General features: G+C 40.7%; 1 pseudogene; it reads right to left on the bottom strand.

The window, feature by feature from the left end:
• Nucleotides 1-9,148: 9,148 nt before the first annotated feature.
• LOC147975394 (uncharacterized) lies at nucleotides 9,149-10,252 on the bottom strand (annotated as a pseudogene).
• Nucleotides 10,253-10,688: the final 436 nt, after the last annotated feature.

The raw sequence follows: 10,688 nt of genomic DNA, 5'->3' as shown, positions 1-10,688 counted from the left end.
CTATTGTTTTAAGTTGTGGCTCGATCTATAGTTTCAGTTAAGTTGTGACTCAATGCAGCAACAACGCATGGTGAAAGAGAAGAAGCAGCTAGCTAATTATGAAGGCCAATGACATGCTCACTTGAAAGTGGACCATGAGTTTCAGATTCTTTGTTTTCAACCTCTTGACATGTTTTGTCCTCAAAACGGAAAGAAAAATTATAGGTGCCACATCAATATTGACACTATAAAAGATGAAACAAGAATAACATGATCCAACACATGAATAATCCCAGCTGACGCAGAAGCATGTCGAATGCACATCATTGAATAACTATAAAATAACCAAAAGTCAGTGTACTCACTTAAACATCCTGGGACTCTGTGTTAGACCATGTTCCATTCTTCGTGTGGGTGAGTTCCCACAGAGCAATACAATCTGGATCTTCTCCAGTTTCCAAGTTTCTCTACAAGTAATATAGCAATGAGATGCTTGAAACATGAAACCATAGTTAGCAGCGAGGCATACATATTTGGTTAGAATCATACCTTCTCAAAACTTAGTTATGAGTAAGATTTTGATCTAATTATGTGTTTTGTCTTCTGTTTCTTACGGTTATTGGTGTTCTTTCGGTTGTGTTCCTATCAACCAAATATAACCAGTCAGAAATGCAATTTCATCTTAACACATGGCATACAAAGATTGATCTTAGAGATAACATGAAATTTTGAATCAGTACTAACGTACTCAATCATGCATTCACTCTTCTGGTTGTAAATCTTCCGGCAGATTAGGCAATCTAACTGCATTTGTTTTGTATGCCTTGTAAGTGGAGCTTAGAGTTGATCGCCGGCCTCTATATCGCTCTTTCGCAATTTTGAGAACTTTTTCTTCTGTTTCTGATGTATCTTCCAGGTCCCATCTATCCTGTAAAGCATACAACAAATGAATATACATAAGCAGTGCATACCGTTGTACAATAAGATAATACATGTGAAAAAGGTTGTATGCACTATGATATGAGCAAAATGTCTCTGTAGTGTCCCAAATCATGATGCCACTTACACATTTATATGCGACCACTTTGAATTGTGCCACAATGAACCAACAAAATGGCCAGCATTAAAAATCACAAAGAGCTTCCAATGGCATTTGCAAGAAAGAAACATAAAGGGAACATAGGGAATCGATTATTTTGTGCAAGGTAAAAAGTGAAAGTAGTCATCCAACCAATTAACCAAAGATCACAATTTGTTTATACCTCCACTCAAACCATTCATAAGCAGTTTTTTGTTCTTGGTCTGTACATGGACCGTTGTCTAACATGAATGAAGAACAAGAAGGCTCTAACAAAAAAGATGATAAAATGAGCTCAAAGTAAACATATGGAAATATCCCTAATGCTAAACCTCACATGTGTGAGAGTCACTTCCAAATCACGTATGAATAAAGGAAATCCTTGTACTGTTAAAATGAATCAAACAGATGAAATGCTTAAAAGAAGAGAAAAGTGTGATACATTTTTATCTCTACTTCCTCTACCTTCCACGGCTAATTCAAGGATATCAAAAAGGTCTAAAATACATATCAGAGCATTTAGTTTGAATTTTCTAATATGGAAGAAAGTGAATCAATCTCATCACTGAAGAGCATGAACAATATTACCTTCTAATCAGTCTCAGGCTTGAACAATTTGGCCAACACACATAGATCCAAAGTATTTGCACTACGGAGGTGCTCGTCACTGGATCCTTGCCGCCAACCTACTCTTCCTCTCTTCAGGCCTGGAAAATTTGGGCAGAGAAGAGTTTGATATAATTCCATGATACTTTAGCAGCTGTTAGAGGTGAATATTAGCATATGCAAAGAGAAGAACACTGATCCAAGCCACTTACACCAACAAACTCTGATTTCAGTTAAGAACACAAAATCAACGAACGGAAAGTGGGGTCAACTGAAGCAAGGTGAATATTAGCATAACAAAGAGAAGAATACTAATCCAAGTCACTTACATCAACAAACTCTGCTTTCAGTTAAGAACACAAATTCAACAAATGGAATGTAGAGTCAACTGAAACAAGTTTTGATCAAAGTTGTCGCGCTACAACCTGAAAAAATACAAATGTCTAAAAGTTATTTATAGAACTAACACTGCCTTCTACCATAGGATTCATAGAACTAAAAAGAATAGGCTGCACAGAATGGCCTCCTATTTGAGTGCACCTTATATTTCCTACAATAAACGATTGAAATGGCTAGGCATTTGATTGAGCAGGTGCTAGCTAGAGAGGAACACATCTTCCCTTACGTGTGTGATTGCTAGCCTGCTAGGAGTTCTGTTGTACACCGTGTAGGCATGGATAAAATAGAATCTGCACATAGCAATATGAGAATTTGTGGGGATTAAGTTAAAAGCGACCCGAGCACTGATGTCTACTACACAACCTTCTTCTTGTAGACGTTGTTGGGCCTCCAAGTGCAGAGGTTTGTAGGACAGTAACAAATTTCCCTCAAGTGGATGACCTAAGGTTTATCAATCCGTAGGAGGCGTAGGATGAAGATGGTCTCTCTCAAGCAACCCTCCAACCAAATAACAAAGAGTCTCTTGTGTCCCCAACACACCCAATACAATGATAAATTGTATAGGGCACTAGTTCGGCGAAGAGATGGTGATACAAGTGCAATATGGATGGTAGATATATGTTTTTGTAATCTGAAAATATAAAAACAGCAAGGTAACTAATGATAAAAGTGAGCGTAAACGATATTGCAATGCTAGGAAACAAGGCCTAAGGTTCATACTTTCACTAGTGCAAGTTCTCTCAACAATAATAACATAATTGGATCACATAACTATCCCTCAACATGCAACAAAGAGTCACTCCAAAGTTACTAATAGCGGAAACAAACAAAGAGATTATGGTAGGGTACGAAACCACCTCAAAGTTATTCTTTCCAATCAATCTGTTGGGCTATTCCTATGTGTCACAAACAGCCCTATAGTTCATACTAGAATAACACCTTAAGACACAAATCAACCAAAACCCTAATGTCACCTAGATACTCCAATGTCACCTCAAGTATCCGTGGGTATGATTATACGATATGCATCACACAATCTCATATTCATCTATTCAACCAACACATAGAACCTCAAAGAGTGCCCCAAAGTTTCTACCGGAGAATCACGACGAAAACGTGTGCCAACCCCTATGCATAGGTTCATGGGCGGAACCCGCAAGTTGATCACCAAAACATACATCAAGTGAATCACGTGATATCCCATTGTCACCACAGATACGCACGACAAGACATACATCAAGTGTTGTCTAATCTTTAAAGACTCAATCCGATAAGATGAACTCAAAGGGAAAACTCAATTAATTACAAGAGAGTAGAGGGGGGGGGAGAAAACATCATAAGATCCAACTATAATAGCAAAGCTCGCGATACATCAAGATCGTACAACCTCAAGAACATGAGAGAGAGAGATCAAACACATAGCTACTAGTACATACCCTTAGCCCCGAGGGAGAACTACTCCCTCCTCATCATGGAGAGCACCGGGATGATGAAGATGGCCACCGGAGAGGGATTCCCCCCTCCGGCAGGGTGCCAGAACGGGTCTAGTTTGGTTTTCGGTCGCTACGGAGGCTTCTGGTGGCGGAAGTCCCGATCTATTGTGCTCCCCGATCGTTTTAGGGTATATGGATATATATATATATATATATATAGGCAGAAGAAATACGTCAGGGGAGCCACGAGGGGCCCACGAGGGTGGAGGGCGCGCCCTAGCAGGGTGGGCGCGCCCCCTACCTCGTGGCTCCCTCGTTTCTTTCCTGACGTGCACTCCAAGTCTATCAGGTTGCTTCCGTTCCAAAAATAAGTTCCGTGAAGTTTCGGGTCAATTGGACTCCATTTTATTTTCCTTTTCTGCGATACTCTAAAACAAGGAAAAAAACAGAAACTGGCACTGGGCTCTAGGTTAATAGGTTAGTCCCAAAAATCATATAAAATAGCATATAAATGCATATAAAACATCCAAGGTTGATAATATAATAGCATGGAACAATCAAAAATTATAGATACGTTGGAGACATATCAGCATCCCCAAGCTTAATTCCTGCTCGTCCTCGAGTAGGTAAATGATAAAAACAGAATTTTTGATGTGGAATGTTACCTAACATATTTATCCATGTAATTCTCTTCATTTTGGCATGAATGTTCAGATCCATAAGATTCAAGACAAAAGTTTAATATTGACATAAAAATAATAATACTTCAAGCATACTAACTAAGCAATCATGTCTTCTCAAAATAACATGGCTAAAGAAAGCTATCCCTACAAAATCATATAGTCTGGCTAAGCTCCATCTTCACCACACAAAGTATTTAAATAATGCACAACCCCGATGACAAGCCAATCAATTGTTTCATACTTTTGATGTTCTCAAACTTTTTCAATCTTCACGCAATACATGAGCATGAGCCATGGACATAGCACTATAGGTGGAATAGAATGGTGGTTGTGGAGAAGACAAAAAGGGAGAAGATAGTCTCACACCAACTAGGCATATCAACGGGCTATGGAGATGCCCATTAATAGATATCAATGTGAGTGAGTAGGGATTGCCATGCAACTAATGCACTAGAGCTATAAGTATATGAAAGCTCAACAAAAGAAACTAGTGGGTGTGCATCCAACTCGCTTGCTCATGAAGACCTAGGGCATTTTGAGGAAGCCCATCATTGGAATATACAAGCCAAGTTCTATAATGAAAGATTCCCACTAGTATATGAAAGTGACAAAACAAGAGACTCTCTATCATGAAGATCATGGTGCTACTTTGAAGTACAAGTGTGGTAAAAGGATAGTAGCATTGCCCCTTCTCTCTTTTTCTCTCATTTTTTTATTTTTTTATTTGGGCCTTCTCTTTTTTATGGCCTCTTTTTTTATTTGGGCTTCTTTGGCCTCTTTTATTTATTTTTTCGTCCGGAGTCTCATCCCGACTTGTGGGGGAATCATGGTCTCCATCATCCTTTCCTCACTAGGACAATGCTCTAATAATGATGATCATCACACTTTTATTTTCTTACAACTTGATACTTAGAACAAGATATGACTCTATATGAATGCCTCCGGCGGTGTACCGGGATGTGCAATGACTCATGAGTGACATGTATGAAAGAATTATGAACGGTGGCTTTGCCACAAATACAATGTCAACTACACAATCATGCAAAGCAGTATGACAATGATGGAGCGTGTCATAATAAGCGGAATGGTGGAAAGTTGCATGGCAATATATCTCGGAATGGCTATGGAAACGCCATAATAGGTAGGTATGGTGGCTGTTTTGAGGAAGGTATATGGTGGGTTTAAGGTACCGGCGAAAGTTGCACGGTACTAGAGAGGCTAGCAATGGTGGAAGGATGAGAGTGTGTATAATCCATGGACTCAACATTAGTCATAAAGAACTCACATACTCAATGAGTAGTTGAATAATTATGCAACTATGTGAAGACTCTCTAACATTTAAGAATTTCAGATCTTGGTATTTTATTCAAACAGCAAGCAAAACTAAATAACATAAAATGACACTCCAAGCAAAACACATATCATGTGGTAAATAAAAATATAGCTCCAAGTAAAGTTACCGATGAACGAAGACGAAAGAGGGGATGCCTTCCGGGGCATCCCCAAGCTTAGGCTTTTGGTTTTCCTTGAATATTACCTTGGGGTGCCTTGGGCATCCCCAATCTTAGGCTCTTGCCACTCCTTATTCCATAGTCCATCGAATCTTTACCCAAAACTTGAAAACTACACAACATAAAACTTAACAGAAAACTCGTAAGCTCCGTTAGTATAAGAAAATAAATCACCACCAAGTTACTGTTGTGAACTCATTCTAAATTCATATTGGTGTAATATATATTGTATTACAACTTATCTATGGTTCATACCCTCCGATACTACTCATAGATTCATCAAAATAAGCAAACAACACATCAAAAACAGAATCTGTCAAAAACAGAACAGTCTGTAGTAATCTGGATCAAACATATACTTCTGGAACTCATAAAATTCTCAAATAAATTTATGGACGTGAGGAATTTATCTATTAATCATCTTCAAAAAGAGTTAACTAAATATCACTATCCAATAAAAAATGGCAGCAATTCTCGTGAGCGCTAAAGTTTCTGTTTTTTTACAGCAAGATCAACAAGACTTTCCCCAAGTCTTCCCAATGGTTCTACTTGGCACAAACACTAATTAAAACATAAAAACTCAATCATAACAGAGGCTAGATAAATTATTTATCACTACTAGCACAAATGCCCGTGCGTTGCAACGGGAGAGAAAGTTCACGTGTCCATATAAACGCCCATCAATGCGGCACGCCAACATCCATACGGTGCCATCCGAAGACGACACGCCAAGGTAAAATGTATATCAGCAAAAACTACACAATGAATGAGTTTGCTTTTCTCTTATTTTTCGATTATCAGGTATTCATCTTGATATAAAAAAGATGACCATAGGCCTAAATTACTTGCTACATTATAATTCTATGCAAAAACCGTAGTATGAAAATTATCAAATGACAACCTCAGAGCGCCTTTGCTTCCTTGAACGTCATGCCATGTAAAAAAAATCATATAACAGCTAATGATAGCTTGTAGAAGGACGACCTCATCCATTTTTATCACAACCTTGGAAAAACAATGTTGGCTGCGAAGGAAAATAACTTAAGAATGAGGAAAAGCATGTCTCTACAAAATGAAAAAAATAACGCGCTATAGAAAATAGCGCGGGCCCTGAAAATATGTTATTAGTGTGCTATAGCACGCTACAACGTGCTATTAGCGAGACATTGTACATAAATTAATTTAGCGAGGCAATTCTCTACACGCTATAGCGTGCTATTTTTTCCAGTGACATAAAGAGCAACGACACTAAGACAAATAAACCAGCACCTGAAGGTACTCGCACATAATTGGATTATCGACTTCATTAGTTCTACACATGCAACTTCTAACATGCTGGAAACAAAAAGAACTACATTTCCTAAGAACCGGTAACCTTCCACTATTCTTGTGCCTAGAGCAATCTTTAGTACCGCTAATTGCAAAACAAAAGCAATATATAGGATTTTCAATTATTGTTACCAATCTAAACTAAAAATTGCTTGAGGTCACGCACCATAATCGTCTTCCTTGGAGGAGGTTGGAAGCCTGCTCTACCCGTTCTTGTTATCTGGTTCCCCATGTAAGAAGGGATGCACATCCTTGTGAACTGATAAAAATGGATGTGAGAATTGATAAGCAACGACACGGTTCAGATCTAGAAATGAAGAACAGGGAAATGGAAGAAAAATGTCATTTTTCAAGTCTCCATGACAACAAAATGATAGGAATTAACACACTCAACATAAGCTTGTAACGCACCCAATTTATTTTAGCAAAAATTCCTTCAGTTACAATTATAAAAAGAGAAGGAAAAATAATAGAATGTACATTGTAATAGACAATGCTGCTGCACCACAAAACAGAGGGCTCACTCCTTGGCTAATATAATTTCCTCACTCCCGGCAACCTAGAACCCATTAGCAGCGGACCTCTGCATATATGTGATTGCAAACTTGCACTCACTATGAAAGCAATAACACAAGAAACAGTTGTAGAAAATGAAGCACTCTATTTTTGACTTTGTTCTGATTTCACAAAGAGCTTTTTTATTTGTTGGCTACTCAAAATTATTTTCTTGCCTCCACCACTCCAGCCTTTTTGCCACTTCTTTGTGAGCTAAATACCGGTGCATTGCTACAGAAGGCTTATATAATAGGTTTTTCCATGTTCTGCAATAAAAGAACTATAAAATATTGGTAAACTACATAATGATTTGCAACAAAAAAAGTGCTTTAAGGATCCGTCAACCAAATGCCAATTCCATCTCATCAAAAGATTAACATGAGTGGAGGAGGTTATTAGGATCATTTAGGGACCTACTGGAAACTCCTCACTTTAGCAGTTCCAACATGTCACTACATCTTTTTCATCATGGAATTCTCATTATTTGTCGATATCAACCACCGCCATTTCCTTATGGGGAGATACATCTACTTTCTTGTAGAACTCGTGTAGGCATCACACTCTTTGATGATTTTCTCCACTCTGTCACACAACAGTTTATCATTCTGAAGAATGTGCTTGACATCTTTCCACATCATCAACAGGTTTGTTTGCCTTTGTCAAGGTTAAGTTAAAAGGAAAGAAGGATATCAGTAGGGTCAATGGCAGTTCTAATGCTAGTAACATTCTAGATAGTGTAAGAAGACAATAACAAAAGATAAGCACCTGCAAAGGCCAATTCTCTGGCTTGAGTGCAGTCCATTGACAATTTCTTGATGTTATCAGGGTCAAACGCCACATCCTATATGCAGATTGATGTGTCTGTGACAAAAAACAAAAATGGGTGCCGTCGCACATAATAAAAAAGTATTGCCATACTAATCTTGTCTTTTGTGTTCCTATCTTGCTAGTGTGATGCGAAATAATAATTCTCAGTTAACATTAACTGGAATGGTTACATGTTGCGTGAACCGCAGTCATTATGTGTGACAACACTCAGAAGTGTGTCAAAATGAATCTAAAAAGTGTTTGTGGAAGGAAATAACAGTGATATATGTAAAGAGACCAAACTAAGCAAGTCTGTGTGTGTATGACTCTCTATTTAAGTATGCAAACAACCTACAGAATAAAACAACGTTCAGACTATTAGTAATCATGGAAGAGCTTACTATGCAAAAAGTAATCATACAAAAAAGGGTCATACAAATGGTAAAGAAGAAACTCCACATAGTTATTCTGAAATAACACTCGGCATAGAGCCCACCATTGGCATAGACAGTTTTTTCCTACAGGTGATCATATAGAAGCAATATGAATCAAACTGAACAAGACTAACATGTTAATCATATCTATATTTTGAAGAGCATCTTTATCAAATCTGGAGTGCCGCTTAACTGGAGAAGGTTCGGGTGAATAAGCTATGCGTAAAGAGATACTACAGACTCTCGATGAACATTGCACAACTCGCAGACATTGCATCACGATCAGACGATCAGGCTAAAAACGGACGTTGATCATGATCAGGACTCACTGTCACTATGAATAGAGCGGCGTGAACCAGAAGCACGGCCGCTTGTTTCCCTCCGCTCTGGAGAGGGACTCGACGACCTCGACCTTCTTGTTCTTGCCGGCGAGGCTGTACGCCCGAACCCGTGTCTCACCACTGTTGAGGTCCCTGTAGTAGACGGTGCTGGGCCTCAGCCTGGGGCACTCCTTCGTGGACACAGCCACCGTGCCGGACGCGTCCATGGGCACCACAACGTTGCTGATGTCGTCCTCCTCCACCCACGTCCCACCGCACTCGTCCAGCATGCGAACCATGAACTCCTCACCCCCGGCCGCCTCGACGAGCTCCACTTGGATCAGCGCCCCACCGCCGGGGGTCTGCATGAGGAAGTTGCTCTCCACGCGCGAGGTTGGCCTCCGCATCACGGACGGGATGATATCGGGGATGCGGAGCCCAGCCCGTGCAGCTCCAGGAAGACGTACACAATCCCGAAGCGGGTGTTGGCGTAGAGCTGCCCGCGGTGGAGCGCCAGGTCCAGCACGGCCGGGATGTTGCTCAGCCTCACAGATTTCTAGGTGCTCTTGCCGGGTCGATCCATGGCCCACTGTTGGCGGTGCAGCTGGAAGTAGATGACGACCACCATCGCCCCGCCGTCGGGCGTGGGCACCGGGATGGCCTTGTGGATCAGGGTGTCCTTGTGGTGGATCAGGGCGTTTGAGGTGGACACTGAGACCGGTAGGTGTACTCTCGACGTGGTCGGCGAGGGGGAGCGCCGCGACGGGGGGCAGAAGCGCGCTCCCATCAGGGCCCTCCTGCTGCCGTGCACAACGAAGAGGAACAGAGAGTGGAGGCGCCGGCAATAGCCGTGGAGGGCGCTAGGCGCCTACAGGGTGGCCAGGGAGGCCGGAGGCGGAGAAGAGGCCGAGAGGGCTGGAGGTAGAGGGGGGAGCTAGAGCCAGGGCAGGCAAGGGAGACGCCGAGAGAGCCGACGGGGGGGAGGGGCAGCCGTCGGTGCAATGAAGAGGATAAGATAGAAGAAAGGAGAGCGAAGGGAATTTTTACAAAATGCAGGGATTAGTTTGCAAAACCAAAACATTTTCTCAGATCCACTCAACTAGGGACTGCGGGATCATTTACCAAAAAGCACAAGGACCTTTCTGCAAACTTGCTACGACGGTGAACCCGGAGACTCAATCCGTGCTTTATTATTAGGGAGAGAAACAGGAGCAAAAAGCAAGGGACAAAAAATAAAGTTGGGTTGCCTCCCAGCAAGGGACAAGCATGATGATTTCAATGATGCTCACATAAAAGATAAGAATTGTAACATAAAGAGAGCATCATGAAGAATATGACTAGCAAATTTAAGTCTAACCCACTTCCTATGCATAGGGATTTTGTGAGCAAAGAACTTATAGGAACAATAATCAACTAGCATAGGAAGGTAAAACAAGCATAACTTCAAAACTTTAAGCACATAGAGAGGAAACTTGATATTATTGCAATTTCTACAAGCATATATTCCTCTCTCATAATAATTTTAAGTAGCATCATGAATGAATTCAACAATAT

This window comes from Triticum urartu, chromosome 4A, assembly GCF_056163025.1.
Source record: "Triticum urartu cultivar PI428250 chromosome 4A, HENAU_Tu73, whole genome shotgun sequence".
In the NCBI taxonomy this organism is placed as follows: Eukaryota; Viridiplantae; Streptophyta; class Magnoliopsida; order Poales; family Poaceae; genus Triticum; species Triticum urartu.
This window is presented reverse-complemented; position numbering and strand designations above follow the sequence as displayed.